The sequence below is a fragment of the Rattus norvegicus genome, chromosome 8, assembly GCF_021556685.1.
Source record: "Rattus norvegicus strain SHRSP/BbbUtx chromosome 8, alternate assembly SHRSP_T2T, whole genome shotgun sequence".
In the NCBI taxonomy this organism is placed as follows: Eukaryota; Metazoa; Chordata; class Mammalia; order Rodentia; family Muridae; genus Rattus; species Rattus norvegicus.
Genome location: NC_141541.1, coordinates 92,620,157 through 92,643,307, shown reverse-complemented (window position 1 = coordinate 92,643,307; position 23,151 = coordinate 92,620,157). Strand labels below are relative to the sequence as shown.

General features: G+C 44.3%; 1 protein-coding gene and 1 long non-coding RNA gene across 3 annotated transcripts in view; one reads left to right on the top strand and one right to left on the bottom strand.

The window, feature by feature from the left end:
* Bckdhb (branched chain keto acid dehydrogenase E1 subunit beta) overlaps nt 1-23,151 on the bottom strand; it is a 187,001-nt gene that overhangs the window by 145,155 nt on the left and 18,695 nt on the right.
* LOC148004280 (uncharacterized) lies at nt 1,339-23,048 on the top strand. Its single transcript, XR_015627375.1, has 3 exons — nt 1,339-1,593; nt 19,982-20,218; nt 20,431-23,048. It is a non-coding gene; the product is annotated as an uncharacterized LOC148004280 (long non-coding RNA).

The window sequence follows — 23,151 nt, the reverse complement described above, 5'->3', positions numbered from 1 at the left end:
TTTTAACTGCCTTCCTTTTCAGTCATTCCTTCCAGGCCATCTCTAGGTCTTTGTGACTCCCCATCAATCCACAGAACAAGGTCTCTCTACTAGGGACCCATAACTGCATACTTAGCTGTGAGATTCAGCACCACTCCCTACCAGGGAACCCACAGCTACCACACTTAACTAGGATACAGTCATTCCTTCTAACCAACCTCCACACTAACTGTACTCTACCAAGAACCCACAGCTGCCACATTTGGTTAGAACCAGACTGGGGCAATAACAACCAAAGAATTAAACACCCACCCAACATAGGCAAGACCAGACTTCTATACTAAGAAATACCACAACCATCATAACTCCAGATTCTCGATCTCAGCTCAAAAACACAACATGCACAACCAAGACAATATGTCTCCCCCAGAAACCAGAAATCCTATTGCAATAGGCCCTGAGAGAAGCAACTTAAGTGGAAGCACAAAACAAGAACTTCAGAACACCAATTATGAGTATGTTCAAGGACCTAGAAGAGGATATGAATACACACTTCAATGAGATCATTAAAGCAAGGTGAACAAGCCCTAAGAACTGGCATGCAAGGCTGTCCTCTGGCCTCCATACATATACACCTACAAACACACATGTGCACACACACAAACTTCCTAACTGAAACTGGTCCAGGGCCAAACGGATTCACTGCACAATTGTACCACATCTTTAAAGAAGAATCAACAGCAGTCCCTCTTAAATGACTACACAAAATAGAAAAGAAAGGAATGCTAGGAACTCTGTATTACCTTGCTACCACTCCCAGATAAAGGTTCAAAAAAAGAAAAAAGAAGATAAAATTATAGTCCAATATCCTCAATGAATAAACTTAGGTGCAAAAATTCTTAATATAGTATTTGTAAACCAAACAAATAAGACAGTGAAAAGTCCTGCCAAGGATGTGGACCAAAGTGGAATAGCCAGAAATGGGAGTATCGGGGCAGGAGGAGCTTGATAGACACCCCTCCCCCATGCAGCCTCTCCCTTCAAACCACAGCGTACATTTCATTAACACACTACTCAAATCTCAGTTAAAATTTCACTGCTTCTCAGCTACTGACAACATTTTATGACAAAAATCCAATTTCAGAAATCTGATCAGGAACCCAAACATTCAGGCACAGACCTGGTTGGTATTCAAACTCTGTTTCTATAACCCAGGATATCAGTTCATCTTGGTATGCAGAATGCACTTTTCGGCTCAGTCATTCCCTTTGAATATGAGCCACAAACAGGGCAGGTGCTGGAAATGCCGACTAGACACATCCTGTACTTTGTAACTCTTAAAGGCAGCTGCAGAAATTTAAAAGAGTGATTCACAGTCATCATAATCTGCGACTGTCTTCTGAGCGCGTAACCTCTACATCTTATCAATGCCCTACTCCACTGAAAATACCTGGATAATTTTGGGGGGAAAAAAAGACTCTATTGCTTGAGTGGTAGCGAACACAAATCCCAGCTGCCTGAAGTAGAAGCCAAATCCAGCAAGTCGGAGCCTTCTTAACCACCCAGGCAGCGGCACCAATTTGCTCCTTGCAGCTTCAAGTTCCTAGGATACAGGTAGGTGTTTTTCATCTGGTAAAGAAAGTACAGCTTTCTTAGCCACTAGAAGGTAAAAAGGTGATTTCCCAGAATTCTTACTTTAGAGGAAGCAGTTTACAAAGGACGCTTTAAAATGCTCCAAGAGAAAGAGCTTCCACATAATCGAAAGGTTAAAAATCTTTCAGTATTCCACCTAATCTTGACTGGTGGTGTAGGCACTAATAAGATACACAATATCGATGACTTCCTCTCCCCTACAGTGCAGTTAACCCAATGCAAAGCCCATGGATGTAATATCCAGAGATGAACACTGCACGCAGCAAGGGTGCAGTGAAGCAGACAGACTAAGATAGCCTGTCTGTCTTCCTAAAGGACTGAATCTCATAAAGCTCTATTCTTATCTGCAACAGAAGAACACCACAAAGCAGGCTAAACTCATCCACACATTCATTCCACTGGTGATCACAAAACACTGAACATTACATTAACACTTTTCTACACGTTAGGGTGGTCATAGCTTGGTTTTTATGCTCTAATTAAAAGCACCGTGACCAAAAGCATCCTGGGAGTTCAGGATTTACCTGGTTTACACTCCCAGATCACTGTCCATCTTGAAGGGAAGTCAGGACGGGAGCTCAAGGCAGGAACTGAAGCAAAGGCCAATGAGGAACTCTGTTTACTGGGATGTTCTCTTTGGCTTGCTCTGTCTGCTATTTTTAAGCAACTTAACAGCACTTGCCCAGACTTTCCCAACACATTACTCAAGGACCCAGACACACGGACACAGACACAGACACGCGCACGCACACGCACACACAATTACCATCAGGCCAATCTCATGGAGGCATTTTCTCAACTAAGGTTTCCTCTTCCTATGAGTCTATGATTATGTCAGGGACACCAAACCTAACTAGTTCTAGGTAAACAAAAAACTCATGTCCCTGCCTCATGGGTGAGGCTTATACAGACAATAGAAACTACAATAAAGAACAATTAAGTAGATATGCGGTCTGTTTATAGCACTGAGTGCTGTGCGGGACAGCCAAGAATAGGGAGTTGGAACTAAGTTGACAGCCATAGTTAATCTTCACTGTCAACCCGACTGCATTACCAGCATCGAGTAGACAGAGGCAGACTTCTAGATGCACTAAACACGGCATGGGAGCATCCCATGGGCTGGGGTCTCAGACAGAAGGGATGAAAAGAAGAAGCTAGCTTAACAGTGGCCTGACCCTTCTCTCTGCTTCCCATCTGCTAAGATGTGAAGAGTCATGCTCCTCCACCAGCTCCCGCCATGACAATCTTGTGCTGACTCACCTGAGCCCAGGCAATCACAGGCCGAGCCCTCTGAAACCATGAGCGACAGCACATCTCTCTGTCTATGTCATGCTAGGTACTTTGGTCACAGCAGTGCAAGATGAACTTAATACAGGGGCCGAGAGAGGAAAGACCTTGAAGAAATCGCTTCTGCCTATGAGAGAAAGGGTACGAGGAAGAACCAGGGATCTGAACACAAAACTGTGGCAGAGTTAAAGCCACCACATAAGGGAGAGGCTGCAGAGCGGTGTGGAGCAGGCAGGGCCTCCCAGGCCCTCCATCTTGGTTTCTTTCCCTATTGGTGTAATCAAATACTCTAACAAATGCAACATAAGAGGGAGACGGTTTATTACTCACAATCCCAGGCTATAGTCCATCACGGCGGGAAGTCACAGCAGAAGGAACTTGAGGGAATGGAATGGGTCACATTCTACTCACGGTTAAGAAGCAGAGAATGAGAACTACATGGTGATGTTGGGCTCACTCTCAACTTACAGAGGCCAGGGTTCTGAGGACTTACAGTGTCCCATCCAAAATGAATACCATTTGCCCACATTAATTCATTACCACAATCAAGATAATCCCCACAGGCAAGCCCTGAGGCCCATCCCCAAGGTGAGTACAGGTCTGGTTCCCAGGACGGCCTCGTGAACCCTTTTCCTGAGGATGAGTCAGAAGGCAGGTGAGTGGGATAAACAGGAAATGACAGAGCAAAGCCGGGCCACCCTGAGTGTCATTTCATAGCTATCTTTCTGGTTGGCATTCAGTGAGTAGTCTGTAAACAGCAAAGGAAGTCACTGCAAGATGGACTGCAGCATACTGTGACACTAAAGTGAGAGACAAGACTGGGAACAGCAGAGAAAGAAGGTGGGCAGAACAGGAAAGCCTGGACGAATTCTAAAACTTGAGTCAAAGGATTCACTGATGAAAGGATCCTGTAGTCTGAGTCAAAGACACACAAAGGATACTCAGAGCCGTTGGGCCTGCTGAGTAACATTAAAGACACCACAGGCAATAAGTGAGGCCGAGGAAGGAAAAATAGATACAACGCTACATAAAAGCTTTTGGAGATGAGACGCAAAGGTTTGTTTCGAAAATGAATGCCATGCGTTGGGCACTCAGGTGGAGTATCATAGGACTGTCGAATAGGAGTTAGAAGTAGTTGGCATAAGTAACCTTACGTATTAAAGACATAAGACGGGATATAATTACTGAGTGAATGTAGGGGGCAAAGTGAGTAAAGAAATGGACAGAAGCAGTGGCTGGTGTCTTAGTTAGGGTTTGTATTGCTGTGATGAAACAAGATAACCAAAGCAGCACCATGATCAAAACCATGGGAGGGTTATCTCCTCTGACTGATTCCAGGTAACAGTCCATCACTGTAGGAGGTCAGGACAGGAGCCTGGAGACAGGAACTACTCACAGACTGACTCTTAACACCCAGCCGAGTCTACACAGGGAGCTCCGGGCCAGCCAGAGCCACAACATGAGAGCCTGTCTCCAAAACAATTTAAGGTAGAAGAAATAACAAATTTTCGGGTTAACAGAAATGATCGGCAGAGAAAGGGACAGTGGTCCAAGGAAAAATGAAAGACATAGAGAATAACTAGGACCATGACTCAGGTGACAGGGAAGGCTCAACGGCACCCTGGCATCCCTCAAGCCAGAGGGAAAGGAAGCACACAAGCACTGAGGCCCACACAGGGACGCAATCAGCAAGGAGAGAAGGGCCTGCCCAAGTTCTCGGTGGCACCTACTTATCTTCTAAGTAAAATCCTAAACTAGACCCGGCTCTCTTTTTTGGTACTAAGACTCAAACTAAGGGCCTCATGTATACTAAACAAGCGTTCTCACACCCACAAAACAGATTATTAGCAGAGGGAAGAGGAGGAAGGCAGTATTGAGGAGAAGAAAGAATGAAACAGAATGGAACCCGGAGTTAGGCGGCAAGGGTGGTCCTTGAAGGTCACCACCAGCCTTGAGCCCAAACTGGATGTAATGGCTTGTTTTTCAACAGTGGCACCCAGCTCGGTGACCTTAGGATTTAGACAGCAAGGTAGAACTAGATCCCAACAAGCAGAACTGTATAGAATTCAAGATGAGGATAAAAAAGAAGACAGAACACCAGAGAAGACAGAAACAAGAGGGGGAGACTTGTGGCTGTAAGGACCAGGAATGCAGAACTTGGTAGGTGGCTCAGTGGTAAGAATTCTCCCAGATGACCCACGTCCAATTCCCAGCACCCACATGCTGGCTCACAACTGTCTATAACACTAATTGCAGGTAATTTAACTCCCTCTTCTGGTTCCCACTGGGACCAGGCTCACATGTGATGTACGCAGATGCTCGTGAAACACCCACACACCATTTTTTAAATATTTACGTTTATTATATGTATGGGCATTTTGCCTGCATATATGTCTGTGCGCTATGTGCATGCCTGGTGCTTTCAAAGGCCAAAGAAGGTAACAGATCATTGGGAACTAGAGGCGCAATGGTTATAGGCTGCCTTGTGGGTACTGGAAATCAAATCTGTGTTCTCTGGGAAAGCAGTGTCCGCTTGACCACCAAGCCATCTTTCCAGCCTGTAACAGAAGATGTTTACAATCTACAAGAGCCGACGAAGCCTCAGCACGGGGAGGGCAAAAAAGTCCCACCCCTGGCGGAGGAGCCACTGGCGAGCAATGGCTTCTGTGAAAGGGTGAGTCTGTTTTCTTTAAGGGTGTGGCCCCTAGGAGGTCACCCATGCCCAAGCCAGGCTTCACACTCAAGGATATTTGGGGAGCATATATTAGACTCCATGGACATAAAAAAAAAAAAAGAAAAGAAAAAGAAAATACAAAGTCGGAAGTCGGATGAGTGGAGAGAAGATGGCAGGGGAGGGAATGGATATGATCAAAATACAGTGCATGAAATTCTGAAATGATGAAGAAAGTATTACTTATTTCAAAAGAAATAATAATTAAAAGAAAATCAAAAGATTGCTGGAGTGGCAGTCCTAGGATCAGGGAGCTGGAGAAGTTCAAGATTTGGGGATGCTTCAAAATGAGATTTTAGAGAGAATATACTGCCACCAGTGGGAAGAAGAATGAGCGTCATCTGAACGTGACGAGCAGAGGAGTCAGAAGGAAAACAAATAAGAAATGGAGAGAGACCGGGATGTTGGGGAGAGACGGTGGAGGGTGACAGTAGAAGTCGCCCTCAGCAAGGACTGGTCAGGGCCAGCAAATGACAAGGGATCACTGCACATGCTTATCGTTCAACACACATGGCAACCAGTTAATAAATGTTTGTTTTTAAAAGATAAATTAGGTAACAGGAGCTACACTTGCCTTTAGAAGTACACTTTATTAGCTTATCCCATTTTTTTAAGATTTATCTTTTTTTTGTTTGTATATTTTGTGTATGTCTGTGTGTGTCTGCACAAGTGAGTGCAGGTGCTCTCAGAGACCTGAAGAGGGCATCAGGTCCTCTGGAATGGGAATTAAAATCAATTCTGAGTGCCTAATGTGGGTGCTAGGAACCAAGCCCTGATCTTCCTGAATAGCAGCAGTGTTCTTAACCACTGAACCGCCTCATAAGCCTGCCCTAGGTTCTGCAATAACAACTTACTTCAGCCTTTTGAAACCTAGAACCAAGTTCCTTTGAGTTCGTTACTCCTAGGCAGTGTACATGTGGTAACGTAAAAGTCTCACACAGCTGTCCTCTGTGTGGCTTAGCAAGCACCAAAACTGCTGATCTCTGAAACATGGGATCTATTCATCTGAGCGATAGCTAGTATGTGGGATGAGTTGAAATCGTTATCTTTCTAAGCCTCTGAGGCTCAGGGAGAGTCACATGGCAGTCCTATATACCACATTGTCATGGATATAATTATTTACTTTAGATATGTTACTTCAGATGAAGGAAAACCATACCTCCCCAACAGCCCCAGCACTCACCATCTTTAACTGGGTCAGGAAAAAAAAGGAAACATTACCCGTACTTCTTCACATGTAAATCAAATTAACACTTAAGGCAATTGGGGTAGGGTAGCTCAAGTGGAGGACACCCATCTATGATGTTTGATCTCCAAAACCAAAAACTTAAAATACAGTAAAAAAAAGCAATTGACATTTCAGATAAAAACATAGCTACAGAAAACTAGAGTAAAAGGGGGAAATATCCATGCCTGTCTTAGGTAAGGTTTTACTGCTGTGAACAGACACCATGACCATGGCAAGTCTTATAAAGGACAACATATATTTGGGGCTGGCTTACAGGTTCGGAAGTTCAGTCTATTATCATCAAGGTGGGAGCATGGCAGGCATAGTGTAGACAGAGCTGAGAGTTCTACATCTTCATCTGAAGGCTGCTAGTGGAAGACTCACCTCCAGGCAGCTAGAATGAGGGTCTTATAGCCCACGCCCACAGTGACACACCTACTCCAACAAGGCTACACCCTCTACTAGTGCCACTCTCTGGCCCAAGCATATACAAACCATCACAATGCCATATGATTTACATTTGGCCATGTCCCCTTACATTTCAGACTACATCCTTGTATAACTTCACAGTCTGAAAGAAAGAAAGAAAGAAAGAAAGGAAGGAAGGAAGGAAGGAAGGAAGAAAGAAAGAAAGAAAGAAAGAAAGAAAGAAAGAAAGAAAGAAAGAAAGAGAGGGAGGGAGGGAGGAAGGCAGGAAGGAAGGAAGGAAGGCAGGAAGGAAGGAAGGGAGGGAGGGAGGGAGGGAGGAAGGAAGGAAGGAAGGAAGGAAGGAAGGAAGGAAGGAAAGAAGGAAATCACGTGGAATATGAGCCCCCCCCCCCCCCCCGTTGACTTCACATTCATGGGAAACCATGCATCTGGTCACAGCACCCCTTCCTGATAGTATTCCTTTGTAAGAGACGCAGGACTCGGAAGCTCTGCCTTCCCAGTAGGGCACTGTCATAAAGACATCAATCTATCCAATGCCAGACATCAAAATAAAACCAGCAGTTGATGTCTGCTGCTGAAGGGTAGAGAGGGTCAAAGCTGAGCTCCACAGTGAACCCTGTCCTCAACCCAACACACAAAACACTGCGCAAAGAAGAAACAGCTAGAGAAAGAAAAGGACCATGGATGACCGCTGGTCAATTACCTCCGGGAATCAGAACTCAATGAACCCTCACTCTCCTCTGTTCCTACTCAGTTTTCAGAACCCACTCTTAATTTTAGAGTTTACTTTGAAACAAAGTGCCCCTGTGAGTTCTTGAAGCCACCTGAGATAAAATTAAAATTGTTTTTTCCCATAAAATTTTCTGAAGATGCAGAACTAGAACTAGCCCTCTCTAAGCAGCTTCTCTATCCTCAGTATCCAGATTTCAGTAGATCAAAATGTCCTTTCAAAGAAGAGCTGTCTTGGTTAGGGTTTCCAATGCTGTGAAGAGACATCACGACCACGACAACTGTTATAAGGACAACGTTTAACTGGGGCTGGCTTACAGGTTCAGAGGTTCAGTCCATTACCACCATGGCAGGAAGCATGGCAGCCTGCAGGCAGACATGGTACTGGAGAAGGATCGGAGATTAGAAGGTAGCAGGAAGAAAGTGAGACACTGGGCCTGGCTTGAACATCTGAGACCCCAAATCCCACCTTAGGGACACACTTCTTCCATCAAGGCCACACCATCTAATACTGCCACTCCCTATGGGCCTCTGGGAATCATTTTCATTCAAACCACCACAATAGACAACTTAAGCACCATCTGTTCCAGAGCACTTGTGGGGAGGGAAGACCTGAATATATGTGACTAAGGCATAAAACAAATCGGAGAACTAGAAGTCATTCAGATACAATTTTTTAAATGCTTGATTTATTTTTAATTATGTACAGAATATGGTGTTGGTGTTGAAAGGGGGTGTGTGCACAGGAATGTAGTCACCTGAAAAAGTCAGAAGAGTCTGACAGATAATTGGAGCTGAAGTTATTGGTGATTGTGAGCCGCCCACCTGACATGGTTACTGGGACCCGAACTAAGGTCCTCTGCAAGAGCAGTAAGCACTGAGAACTACGAAGCCATCTCTCCAGCTCCCACATAGGCACGATCTTAACCATAAGAAAAGAAATGTGGTATCTTTATCATCTTTGTCGCAGACTTTCTGGAATATGTTGTGACTTGATTTTTTTTTTTTTTTTTTTACACTTGCCCTCCAAAACTTTGATAAGGAGGAAAAATATTTCTCAGGGTGGCCTAAGGTCAATGGCAAAACTAATCTAGATCATTCTGCAACCATGAATTAAATGTTCTTTTTCCTAATATTAAAAACAGAAAATGCAATATTCTTAAAGAATTTTTTTTTTCATTCTAAAATGGGATGTGACCGTATAACTTATCTTCCAAACTAGAACACTTCCAGGGTGCTAGGTATTATTTTAAAAAAAATGTTAATTACCTTCAAAAGCTGCTCTAGACAAAAAGCCCCAGGTAACAAAGACTCCCAGCATCTTCATTATTAAACATCAGTGACAGCAACACCCATGAAAACTAATAAGGGGAAATGGGGTGTTGGCTTTCTCCGAGAGCTGCTCATTACCCAGTCCTAGAAATGAAGAAGAGAAGAGGAACAAGCAACCATGGAGGTACCGTAGTTGGTACCAGGGTGCTCACTAGGACTCCCAGATGAAGCTCTCTCACTGTGTTCCTTTGGCTGCTAAGTGGGAGGCATCAATTGTCAGCCCTTCCTCTGAGGACTGTTCCAGCAACAGCAACTCGTCCAGCCTGAGGCCATGGATGGCAACCCACATACACTGCTGAATCTTATCAGGGGACAGTTGGGTTCAACTCAGAAGTCACTCTGACTGCACATCTCCTGGAGCTGGCTGTGGATGCCATGGGTCCTACACCGTGCCTGGCCATCTCCCACTGCCCCACTCTGCTTTCAACGGGTAACAACATTGTTTTTGCCATCCTAGAACGTGCCAAGTTCCATGGCTCAAAATGTAGGAAGTTCACTTGTATTTATGCTAAGATCACAAGCCTTCAAAACACAAACTTCCGGGAAGCCGTCACTGCAAATGACTGTGAGCCTTGTGCTGGAGATTCCACATCTTATCCACGCCACTCAGACAAGCCTGCCAGTGTAAGGGGGAAATTCAGTCAAATGGGGGCAAATGTATGTGCTCAGGAAACGTCTGTTGAATGACATGTACTAAAACACAAATATCCCTTTGAGATAAAGAAGTCTGTAATTCTAGCTATGCACACAAAAGCACTGTAAACCAGAAAAGCCCAAATCAATTCAAATCAATTCCAATGAATGACAAGGAAAGAAAGTCATAAGCTTTTCTACTGACAACACAGACTCCATCCCGTCAACCTTTGGAAATGGAATGGAGTACAACGCCTTAAGCTTAGCAGTTATCTAATACTGGGTAAATGAACAACAGGCTTCTGTACACCAGGTACTGGAGACTAAAGACAACCGTGTCTGTGGAACTCACATAATATATGCCCCGCATCCCACCAAGTACTAAAACAAACAGATATGGCAACAAGGCAGACAAGAGTTGAGCTGAATGCCTAAGTGGGAAATTAAGGGAGTAATACACACATGAAATATTTAATTTAAATTATGGGAAATGGGACAACAAAAAGACCACAGTTGCTAGGTGTTGGTGGCTCTCGTCTTTATTGTTAGCATTCAGGAGACAGAGGCAGGCAGAACTCAGTGAGTTTGAGGTCAGCGTGGTCTACAAAGTGAGTTCTAAGGCAGCCAAGCCTGCACAGAGAAACCCTCCCTGGAAAAACAAAACATTCCAAGAACAGCAAAGAACACACAGTCACTGAAGCATATAGTTAAAAACTTACCCAACCTTTTTCTAGTACATAGAACAGTATTTAGGACATATGGAACTGCAAAAGAGGATACTTACATGCCCACAATGTGCTTATATGCCACATACTCAAATCAGGGTTAGTATGATATCCGAATGCATACAAATTACACTTGGCAACAATGTAGATTCAGGTCTAATTCCACAGTTAGTCTCTCTGGTTTGTTTGGGGTTTTGTCTATTTATGTTAATCACAGTAAGGGAGGGAAAAAAAAGATTAAAAATTCATGATTACACTTACGAGGATTCCAGAAGATTCAAATGTGTTGTCGCAAGAAAGAAGGCAGGTAGAGGATCAGTGAAATGATGCAATGAGCTGTAAATGTTACAACTGGACATGCAAAGGGAGCAAAAGAACAAGTTACAGAATCCTAGATCTAAGTGAGGCCTACCTAACAGTCCCAGGTTCTTCAGGTACAAACAAAAGTCATTGACATATCACTTGCCCAGAGTCCACCACGCGCCTGGTCCCCTCAACCACAAAAATGCTGTCCCTAAATTTCCTGTTGCAAGCTACTCCACTCATAAGTGCTTAAAACCTATCAAATTAGACCCTAATTATCTGGCTACAGCTACAGATACAAAATAGCTTTTAAACACTGACTCCAAATGTCATAGGTCTCTGTGAGCAATGTCCTAAAAATCTCTCAGATGTCTCTCCAAAAAGCTCAAGCAAACAGACAGTTCATTTAAACTTTTACAGTATGTGGCCTAGTTACCAACAATAAAATAAAACACAAAGAGTCTTCAAACACAAAACAATGTTTAAAATGGTCAAGGAAACGCTTAATGAGAGCATGTTTTAAACAACCTTTCCAAAAAGGCTTGATTTCCAAATAGTGAGTGCACAAGACTGCAGTACTGGTAATCCTGCAGAAATGTTAGCAGCTGTGTTACAGAGATGGACACGCACCTACCTCTCCTTTGGCCAGAATTAAGATGCCGTGGTTGTAAAGTATCAGGATATTTTTATACAACCTGTTTTCATGGGGGCAAAGGTGGGCTGGGCATAGCAGATCACATCTAAGACCTTGGGCTGAGACAGGAGGATAGAGAGTTCAGGGCCTGCCTAAGCTACTGAGGAAGTTCAGGGCCAACCTGTGCAACATTGTGAGTCCCTAACTCAAAATACAAAATGGTAGGGTTGGGGATACAGCTTAATGGTACAGTGCTTGCCTAGCACTTGGAAGGACTTAGTTTCCTTTCTCAAAACCAGAAAACAAAGGGGTTGGGGAGAAGACAGACTGGTACAGAAACAACTTCAGGTTCAGAGTCTCTGAAATCTCCACCCACCCTATCACGTGCATAATTTAGCAAATAACAGAAATTATAATGCAGTGGTAATCGGAGAAAGTTGAGCTGCATTCAACATTTCCTGCCTGAAATCAGGCTTAGTACAGCAGTTCAAAGCGGAACATGCTGAGTGATGTTTTGTACCTGTGTGAAGATGTGTCTCTGTCCTTCCTTACCTAGCTGAGGCACTTTCTATAATAAAATAAAAGGCCCATGGCCTATAGCAAAAGGCAGGATAGCAAGGTGGGACACCTGGCAGAGAGAGGAACTCTGAGAAGGAGTCAGGCAGGGAGGAAGTCAGATGTGGACATAAAACTGAGGAGAGGTAACCAGCCATGAAGCAGAACTTAGATTAGTATAAACAGGATAAATGAGTTTCGAGCTAGTTGGGAACAAGCCAAGGCTAAGGCCAAAACCATTTTAAGTAAAGTTACGTTTCCATATCATTATTCGGAACTCAGATGGGACAAAAAAAGCCCATACAGTTACGGGGACCTTCAGAGTCAGAATGTGGCGGGGGTTTGAATATGGCTCTAACAACTTCTCGGCCAAGTGATCTTGCACCATGCTTCAATTTTCCCATCCATAAGTTAGGATAAAGAAGAATGGATGGGGTGATCTAAGGGAAAAAAAGCAAGCCACAGCAAGTGGAGCACTGTCATCTAGGCACTGGGGAGAGAAAATGTGAGAAACGATGTAGAACTGTGGGGTAGCCTAGTGGTCAGTGAAGAGGCGCGTGGAGCTGAGGCTTCTCTGACAGGGAGAAGTGCTGGGGCACACAGTCCTGAAGGGCCCCAGACCTCGGCTGGAAAAGGCCAATCAGCACTGACTACATGCTGCCTGTCCCCAGCTGTGACAGAGTTCAACCTGATGTCTGTGGCACCGGAGGCATCAATGAGAAGCGCTCGAAGGAAACCCACAACAACACCGAACAGCATCTGAACCTAGAGCCACAAATCCTGCTTAGCCGAGAAGCCGCCTCCGGAAGACTCTGACACTAACACTGGTGCACTAGAGTCTATAGGAGGTGGGGCCTGTTAGAAGGAGGCTGGGTGACTAGGGGTATACCCTGCAAGGGAGGAACCTTAAGACTCTAGCCCACAGTTTTTCAACCTGTGGGTCACAACCCCTTTGAAGGTCAAACAACCCTGTCGTGGGAAAAGCACAGATATTTCCATTATGTAACGCAAATCACATAACTCTAGTTATGGAGTAGCAACAAAAATAATTTTAGACTTGGGGATCACCGCAACATGAGGAACTGTATTAAAGGGTCACAGCATCAGGAAGGTAGAAAAGCACTGGGCTAGCCCTTTTCTCTCACACTTTACTTCCCAGACACCGTGACATTGAGAGGACTGTTTCTCCTTGGCTCCATGCTCCTCATACCACCGTAGGCCCAAAGGCACCATAAACAAGGCCAAAATGAGCCTCCCTTCCTTTCAAGCTCATTTCCCGAAGGCTGAGTCACAGGAGCAGAAGTCTAACATTGTCCCATTGATAGGACTGGGTTATAAGGAGGCTGTCTGTCACCTTCCTCTGGATATCATGTGGGCAAGCACTGTCAGAGTGGGGCTGTAAGCAAGAGGCTCAGCCATGAATGAATGTGTGTAAAAGCAAGACGGAGGGCAAGCATGAGGAGTGAAAAACAACTCAGAATTAAATACGATCAGTGATTGATGCCGCTACCGTGTGTCTGCAAAAACCTGGACACCACACAAGCCAAGAGCCGAAAGAGAGGTACACAGAGCCCCCTGAGCACAGGAGAAAGAGCAGAGATCCTGGCAGACAGGCAGGTCCCGTTAGGCTAGGTCCCTTTCTTTGCCTCAAGGCACTTGAGCAACCTAATGTCTAATGGCTGAGCGACACGCTGCTTGCCACACACTTGAGTAAAAACATTATGCCAAGGTGGTCCACATGGGAACAGCATGAAGGCGAGGCTGGCATGCCAGAGCCCTGGTCAACTTCAGGAATTCTCCAGCAATGGTTCTGATGCAGCCTGTAATCCCACAGAAGCTCCATCAACTGCTAGGGCTCTCTCTGACTGCGTTGTAGGCTGGAACTTTGCTTCTGTGCATGAACTGATTGTGACCAAAGGAGGCGACGTTCTCGTTTTTGATGAGATCGTAGCATTGTGAATGACTCTGAGGAAAAAAACTTCAGGCTAATGTAATGGCCTGGGTTTCAGAGAATTCAGACTATTACAATCTTTTAAGCTTCAGAAACTTGAAAAGAAAAAACACAAAATTTCATTTCAGTCAAGATGACTTGCTTCAGTCAAACCAATGGAAAGAGACAGGAAGAGGAAACTGGAGAGAGCTCTTTTGTCTTTTTGCTGAAGTGGAAACAAGCCTAGAGCCTGCTAAACACACACTCTACCACTAAGACACGGCTCAAGCTTGGCTCTTGTGTCTTTTACTAAGACCAAACGGATACGTTTAATGGTGGGATAATGTGAACTTCCCCGGTGCACTTAACTCAAATGTATTCACAAGGCCTAGGGAAGTATCTCACTGGTAATGTTCTATCTCCCCTCCTTTACACAAGGCCCCGGATTCTATCCCTAGCGTAAGGACTGTGGGGGTTGGGGCTAACATTGGAAATTAGAGAAATTCACACTGGAAACGTTAATTTTTCAAATAAATGTACACATAGCCGATTCTGATAAATAGGTTCCAGGAAAGGATGGGAAGGTATTTCTGAATGAACCTGTGGCTGTTTCAAGGTGGCTAACTAAACCAAACCCATCTTTCCATAAACACCAAAGACGGATTTGTATCGTCCTTGTGATAGCAGCTGGAATGCAAACCAACTCCATTTTTCTCTTTACTCTCCCTTCATTTATATGGAAATGAGATGTTTCCGAAAATGTATCTGTACCCAGTACCTACGTCAACAGCAAAGCTCCTCGCACACAAATTCCTCCAGCTGATTCTTGACTGTAAGGGAAAACAGCCAGGCAGCAGCATCTGAAACCCGTGTGCGTCATTCACCAAGAAGGACATTACCAAGCTGTCAATTTCCATTAACCTGCCTTGCTTTAAAAATAGCCTAAACTTCCCTATCTAAATAGGATGCTGCCCTTTTCTCCGAAGCGAAGGGAACAGGACACGGAAGTATAAAAAATAAATGAGCTTTTCCCCCTTTGTAAACAGGAGAAGGTTGACAGCAAACCAATTCTACATCCAAACTGAAGAGCTATTAATAAAATAAAGCACAAGAAAATGAAGAATCCATTTTAAACAGAAAATAAACAATGCTCTTCAAATATCATCGGCCATTTTTTAAAAAAGATCTGTCGGTTTCACTGATGGGGACAAACTCAAGGCAAACATGTGAGCAAAATTAAACACAATTTATTCCATAATTATGATCTTTAATATAGCCCCAAGACAGCACAGTGTAAAAATGTCCCCGAAGAACTGATGTTTGGCCAAAGAGGGGAAAAAAATAGTTTTAAACAATATAAATTATTCTTTCTCCAAATCTGAAGTGTTTTCTAATTTTTATAGCTTAGCACATCATCATTTCCTAAGCTAGCTCCAGATATTTTTTCCCCTAAAATCAATTACAGCCAACAAATCCTACAGCCCATTCCTACAGCCTAATTGCTTGCAGAGAGCACTTTTCTGTTTTATACTCCAATGAGCAGATAACTATAGAATCAGAAAAACATCAACAGGAGCTGGAGAGATGACTCAGAGGTTCAGAGCACTGGACATCCTTCCTGAGGACCCAGGTTCAACTCCCAGTGACCACATGAAAGTTCACAGCTCTCTGTAACTCCAGTCTCGGAGGATCTGCTGCCTTCTTCTGACCTCCAAGGTCACCAGATACATGTGGAGTACACAGACATACACAGAGACAAAACATTCATATATATAAAATTAAAATAACAGTCGAAAGAAAAGAACCCATAGATGTTATCAAAAAAAAAAAAAAAAGCAGAAACTGGGCAAGAGAAGTCATTAATCAAGCTAGCAAATGCTTTACTCCACTGGGTGGGAAACATATTTTCCCCGTTTTTATTTCAGATAACATGTATGTTACTGTGTGTTAGCTTTGCCCACATATTCACATATTCACACATCCAAGCAATGCTGAAGCTTGTCAAAAACAGAATAACACAGCGAGGCCTTGTTAATGTTAATGATGGCCATCCCCTCAAGTAATTATCCAGGGCACAATCAAAACCTAGGACCTGGGTTTGAAAATAGTCCTAAGCAATGGAGAGAAATGGCAAAGCCGATTCACTGCATGTACTCAGAGGTCCGCCAACCCCCCACCCCCACCCCCCGTCCATCAGAAGTTACTCCCAACACAGAACATGCTCTATCTGCTAGATCGGGACTTTATTTCCTTTATCTGCACTAAGTCACAACAACTGGCTTTCCATTCTGCCATTCATTCAATCACTGTTCGTGTCTGACTGTTGTGGGCACTGTGGGACGTGAAGGCAAACGGTATGGGTAAGAAACAGGCAGACTTACTCATAAAAACCATGTTAGATACAGCTAGAAGAGATCGTTTGGGAGTGTTATTTAGAGGTGTCAAAGGCCATGGGGCAGGGTCTTGAAACAGGTTGGATCTGAGGCAGAGGCTCCGAGAAAGCAGACAGGAAGGCTGGATGCAGTTAAGGCCTTGAGGGTTGGAGTGGAATGAAAGTCTGAAGCTTGAAGCTGAAGCCATATTGCTTTAGACTCTAATGTTAGCTAAGAACACATCATTGATAGACTTGGGGGTGGAGATGGGGGATGGGGGGAGATTTTAAAGAAGGAAGTGTTAACCAAAGCTGCGCTTGGGGAAAATTAACCTCACTGATGAACTAAATTAGGAAGGTGAAAATAAGAATTCTCATGGTCCGAGACCTGGAATCATTCTGAAGATCTATGCAGGCTCTGAGAGTCAGGTAGATCTTAGAGGTCACTATCTAGAATTAAACACAGCAGAAAGGCTTCCATGTTGGTCCCCGGACAGCCAGCAATAGAAAAAAAAGGATGTCACTTGAAGAAGAGAATAGAGACATTTCTTTAAGTGTCAGAGACATTTGGGGAGTATGGACTTTAGGTTTTTTTCTTTTTGGGATAATAATATAATTCCATCACACAAATCCTTCCCCTTTTTTCTCTCCATACCCTTATACCCTTCCATGATCTCTTGTAACTCATGGCCTCTTCCTTTGGTAACTCTATGTACACATGTGTGTGCGTGTGTGGTTACTTTTTCCCCCCTAAATACATACACACAGCTCTCGGTCTATAACATGTTACTTGTACGTATGTTTTCGGGGCTGACTACTTGCTATTAGATATTGATAATTGATAAACTCATCCTTGAGGAAGACTGTTGTTTAAGTATGAGCCCAGTCAGTTCCAAATCCGACACACAGCTAAAGCAAACCAGGATACAGACTCTGATCCAGTGTTCCGAGATTGAAGAAAGCTCCATTCATCTTCCATGACATGAGAGGACTTAAGTCATAGCGTCTTGAAGCCTTAGTACTCTAGCCTATTTCTGACCATACTTTTCCATTAAAAACTGCCTTCATTTGGGTCAGCCAGTCATCAGTGACCTCTGGTGGGCTCAACGGAAATGTCTCAGCCTACCCTCCATTTATTATTTCACCCCTCACTATTTTCCCAGCCTCATCCTTCCCCATTTCCCTGAACTCACAATTCCTATCAGTTTACCCTGACCGACTCCATCTTCATCCTTCCCTGCTGTCTTCCCAACAGGGCCAAAGACTCACACTTCTCAAACAAGAGTCACAACAGCTGCACTTTCCAGAAATAAAAATTCTCCATATCACCTCAGATCTACAAGTTAGATGTCCTGGAGACTAGGTTCCTACCATCTGGGTCCTCAAAAACCTTCCAAGTTCAAATCCCTGGCCCAACAGTCACCTCACTCCTGGCTGCCTGCCTCTCTGAAAACATGTATGCATGTTTTCAGGGCTGACCTCTCAGTATTGGATAACCAATTGGCGTGCTCTTCCCTGAAGGTGGCTATGGATTAAACATGGGCTTCTCATATTAAGACATTGTCCTTATCTTGTCCCCATAGGGTCCATATTCTCATATTAAGGTAGCAAGTACTTGAGCATAGGAGTATAATGTCTAGTTGCCCCCAATATTCACTCTCCTACACCTCTACATGCCAGAACTCTGAACCCCTGGCTGCCCATCTCACACAAAACACACAGGACATCTTCCATAGTCAACCCTTTGTCTCTGTGCACATTACCTTTTCCTTTTTTTTTTTAAAGAATTATTTATTTTACATAATAAGTAGTACACTGTAGCTGTCTTCAGTCACACCAGCAGAGGGCATTGGGTCCCATTGCAGATGGTTGTGAGCCACCATGTGGTTGCTGAGAATTGAACTCAGGACCTCTGGAGAGCAATCAGTGCTCTTAACCATTGAGCCATCTCTCCAGCCCAAGATGGGATTGTATGTATAGATTCTACCAGATGGTACAGGCAAGCTGACGTCTGAGAGCTTCCTCAGAAGACTTTCCACCTATTCACCTTATTCCATTGCCCCCCCCCCCCCGTGCCCAGTTTCCAAACGTCTCTGGTACTGCCATGTCCAGAGTCTTTGGTAATTGTATGAACTGGCTAGCCACGTAGATCCCATTTTCCCATTCTACAAGGCCTTTTACTTTTGAACTTCTAACAGTTTTGCCAAGGCTGTCCCTGGTCCCACCATTCACATCCACCATAACTCCTTTGCAAAGGAAGACCATTACATTTCAGTGGCCTTTAGTGGGAGAGAGAAAACCGATCTCATATTAGTAGTATCTCTCTACAGAGGTCTCCAGTGCCATCTGCTATCAAGACTCTCGGTGCACAGTTTACACTTCACATAACTTCACTCACCCTCTTTTGTTTAAATTCTGTCCTAAAGAAAGGAAACGAAGTTTCTTGGCATTTACTATGTGGTTTTATATTATTACTTCATACTTAAAAATTTTACTCCCTATGTAGCGAAGCATTGGTTTATTCAGTACACTCTGATTTGCTTAAATGAAGAAATAACATCTTAACATTTTGGTGCCTTCTAGGGCATCAGTTCTCAGTCTTGGCTACCTATGTGAATTACCTAAGGACCCCTTAGAACTGTAATACCACATCCTACTCCTTCAAGGAACTGAGCATCTCTGAATGATGCTAGGCGTCAGTGATGCTGAATGTGGGCAAAAGGAGGGAGCAGCACTCAGCAGGACTGGAGCTTCTGTGAGGATCTGTCCTGGACATTTAGCCCACTTATGAACACAAGCAAGCATAAGGCGTTGACTTTCCTTGGATGGCACCACCAACAAACTCTAGACCCTCATAAACCGATCCTTAAACCAGGAAGGCAACTCCACTGTGTTAGCCTAGACCTAGTTCAGCCATATTATCCCTGCCTGTTAGAAAACTCTGCACAGTCAACTGTCTATGTCTCATGACGGCTAGTCAAGGTACCAATGGGACCAGTGCATGACAGCCTTTCTCTACTGGGAGTGTTACCCATCTCTGCCTTGTTATTTCTTCATAACTTCTGGTCAACAGCTCAATGATCATATCACACTCGTGAAGGAAACCAGAGATATTTTGAGTGGCAACCTTCCAGTTCTTCAGATACTATAAAACAGACCCAAATAAACAAAAGACAGAGTTGCCAGGCAGCAAGGGTTCCAAAATAGCTATATAGCAGAGGCTCGGGAAGCTTGCTCCTGCCAGAAACAAAAGCCAGAGGGCGTGTATTGAACTTGCAAGTCCACAGCGGGCCTGTTGTTTTCCCTGAGATCTGACTACGCAAAAGGTGATACAGGAGAATTATGGAAGCCACAAATCCCCCTCAAGCATTCCTGAAAATTCAATTTTATCCAAGGCAGGGATCTTGGATGCCTGTGTCATTACCCTATCAAAAACATCTTCTCTTCTCCCTTCTTTCCTAGAAAATGGACAGTAGTCTGGTGAAAGGCAAGAAGAGGGAGGCAAGGCAAGACACCATGCAACTGTTAAAGCCTTCATAAGAGAGACTCAACAGAGAAGGAGGGACCCCTGTGGTCTGGAAAGAAGAGATTACATCACGTCCTAACTATTGAGCCTCATCCCTTCGCAGTTCAGCAGAAATTAACTGCCTAAAGAGACACCACTAAACCAGAAGGAGAACTGCAAATAAAACTGAGCAGGTAAATCGTGCTGCATCAAACCGTCCACCCTATGGAAGCCACATGGGAAACAGACCCCAGTGCCAAGAATTCTGTCCTGTGATCCATGCTTCCCTGGACCTTTCAGGTACAACGGAAGGTGGACACCATAACCAGAGCTGTGGCACTGTCTTCTGAAGGCAATTTCAAAGAGGGAGCCGTGCACTCTGACTTGGCTCTTTGTTTCTTTGTAGATGAAGACTGGGAAGTAAGCATCCTTAGGCTGGAAGACCTGGGAATGAGTTTGACTTTGCTAGCATCTTTAACTACAATGGTTGCTAACGCTGAGTAGTGAGCCGCCGCCTCCTTCTACTCCCCGCTCTAAGAAGAAACATCTGCTGCCCACACAGCCAATCAAGATAACCGGTGAGAACGGAAGAGCAACCAAGCATTGAAATTATTCGGTTCTAGATTTGCCGAGGAGTCTCTGGGAGCAATCAGGACAGGATATGTAGGTCAGAGTCTGCCAACAGATGGGATCCCTCTGAATTTACCTTCAGCATCCTGTGTGGTGAAGGAAGCCATTAAAGAGAACACAGCTAAGACAGTAATAGCAAGCGGTTCTCTTTTTACATAGTCACACCCTACAGCCATCAAGGACGCAAAGGACTATGATATTCATTGTTATATATGGACAGAATGATTAAAATATTCCTTAGGCAGAAACTACACTGAATATTTATTGAACACAAGCAAAGTATACCAATAAAATGTGCACACCTGTAATCCCAACACTGAGGAGACTGAGGCAGGAGGATTACAAGATTGAGACCACCTGGGACCCTGTGAAAGGAAGGGGGAAAAAGGAGGAGGAAGAAAGGGAGGGAGACAAAGAGACAAAGAAAGAGGAAGACAGAAACAGACATGCCATCCTATTGTTCAATTTCAATTTGAGTAAGCTCGGGGGATTGGTGGCATGCCCTATGCTCCCTTTCTTGTTTTAATTAGAGAACTAAGATGTTCCTGCGGTGATTTAAAGTTTCCTCCTGAACTTGATGAACTCCCACTTCTTCTAAAACAAACGCTAAAATTCAATATAGAAGAGACCTTGTCCAATGTGGAGTCCAGTCCTGGTGGTGCGGGGGTGTCTTCCCTTCTGGCTGAGAAACAAGTTTCTCCTTTGTTTCTACTGGACTCCCCACTAACAAAGACCAGAAAGGAGGAGGTGGGTTAAGTGAGCAGCCTGCCCAGAAAAATGAACAGAAATTCCTTATTACTAAAGACACTTGTGCTTCCAGGAGCCAAACTACAGAATGAGAATCCTTTGGCTAATTTATGGCTGGCCGGACGCCACTGCTTCTGGCTGGGGGCCAGAGGACCTGTGGGAAGGGGTGGCCGGGTGCCACAGAGAAGGTCACGCACTGCATGGCTAATGCAGCCTTTGGGTGTAGCTGCTCACCAGGAAACTGAAAACTCTCGGTCCAGCAAGCTTCCCAAGTGACTTCTCAGCTCGTGACATTTGCCAACCTTTACCTAACTGATCTTCATCAACCCTGCCAATCAAAGCAAGCGAGAAACCCCATCTATTTAAACGGGAACGGAAAACAAAGCCAATGCTCTCCAAAGTTCTATGGCTCTCACAAAGGAGTCTCACTCAGCAAATACCTGGCAAATGACATCCACGCTGTCTGTCCCCTCCATGCAAGACTTGTTTTTACTGGCTACGCCTAGTCTGGGTAGAGAACGACTTTTTCCTAGTGAATTTAATAACTATTACTATGTGATCTTAGAGCTGTATTACACGCACCAAGCAATGAAATTCCAAGTTAGGATTAGAGGCAGAGAACGTGCCTCCCTGTAGACTATAGCAGCCTGTACATTCCGATTCCTGAAGTGACTCGGGAAGTGACAATATCAGCTTCGTGTCAAGCTGCCCCAAGGTGGCTGCAGTTGTCGTGCATATGGCTTCTACAGGGAAAAAAAAAAAAAATCCTTTCAAGAACTCATCAGATGCAGTTTGTTTCAAGTTGAACAAAAGGGGATGGGAGAATCCGGGCATTCATAGATCTGGACCATTCCACAGGGAAAACAGTTGTATCCAGCCTCCTCACCCTCATCATCCAAAAGTCTAAATTTTAAGAAATTTAATAAATCATTAAATTGGTAATCCCCAAAGAAACCTGAGTAATTAAAGCTGAGGAGTCCACAACGCTATCTTGGTGGGGGAGGGAGAGTCTATTTTTGTAATTAGCCTGACCCCTTCTAAGCTGGTCTTTGAATCTCCAAGTCGGCAGCAACCATAAGTCTGTTTTTAATTCCTCAACACCCATGGTTGTTCTTTGAAAAGGAGGAAGATGATGACGGCAGGATACACGCAAACAACTGTGAACCCTTACACGGGGGAGGCACAGAAAGTGAGTGTGGAACTCTCTCCCGAGCGTGGCCAGGATCATGGCGTGAACATCAAAAGGGGGAAGAATAAACCAAAAATGTACTTAAAAAGATCTTAAATGTGTGTTTCCAGATGTGCGTGAGTATCCTCACAGGCCAGAAGAGGACATCAGATTCCCTGGAGCTTGGTTACAAGCAGTTGTGAGCCATCCAACATCGGTGCTGGCAACCAAACTTGGGTCCTGTGAAAGAGAGCAGCAAGTGCTCTTACCCACTGGGCCATCTCTGACCTCCTCACTGCTGTTTCGTTTCATTTCGTTTTGTTATGTTTTGTTTTGTCTTAATGTGTTAAATTCACAAACTACAAGTATCTTAAAATGACCCTACTCCCATTTCTAAATGGGAGTTCCTTCCAAAAGGGCGGTTGTGGCTGTAGCTATAGAATTACTGCAGCTGAAATAAAGTGCAAAATACGGAAGAGCAGTTAAGACCACCACTCTCCACTCCTCACACACAGGTCAGCCATACCCAGGAATTGCAGGCAGTCATGGGGCATTCAACCTGGTGGCTCTAAACTCTTTCTA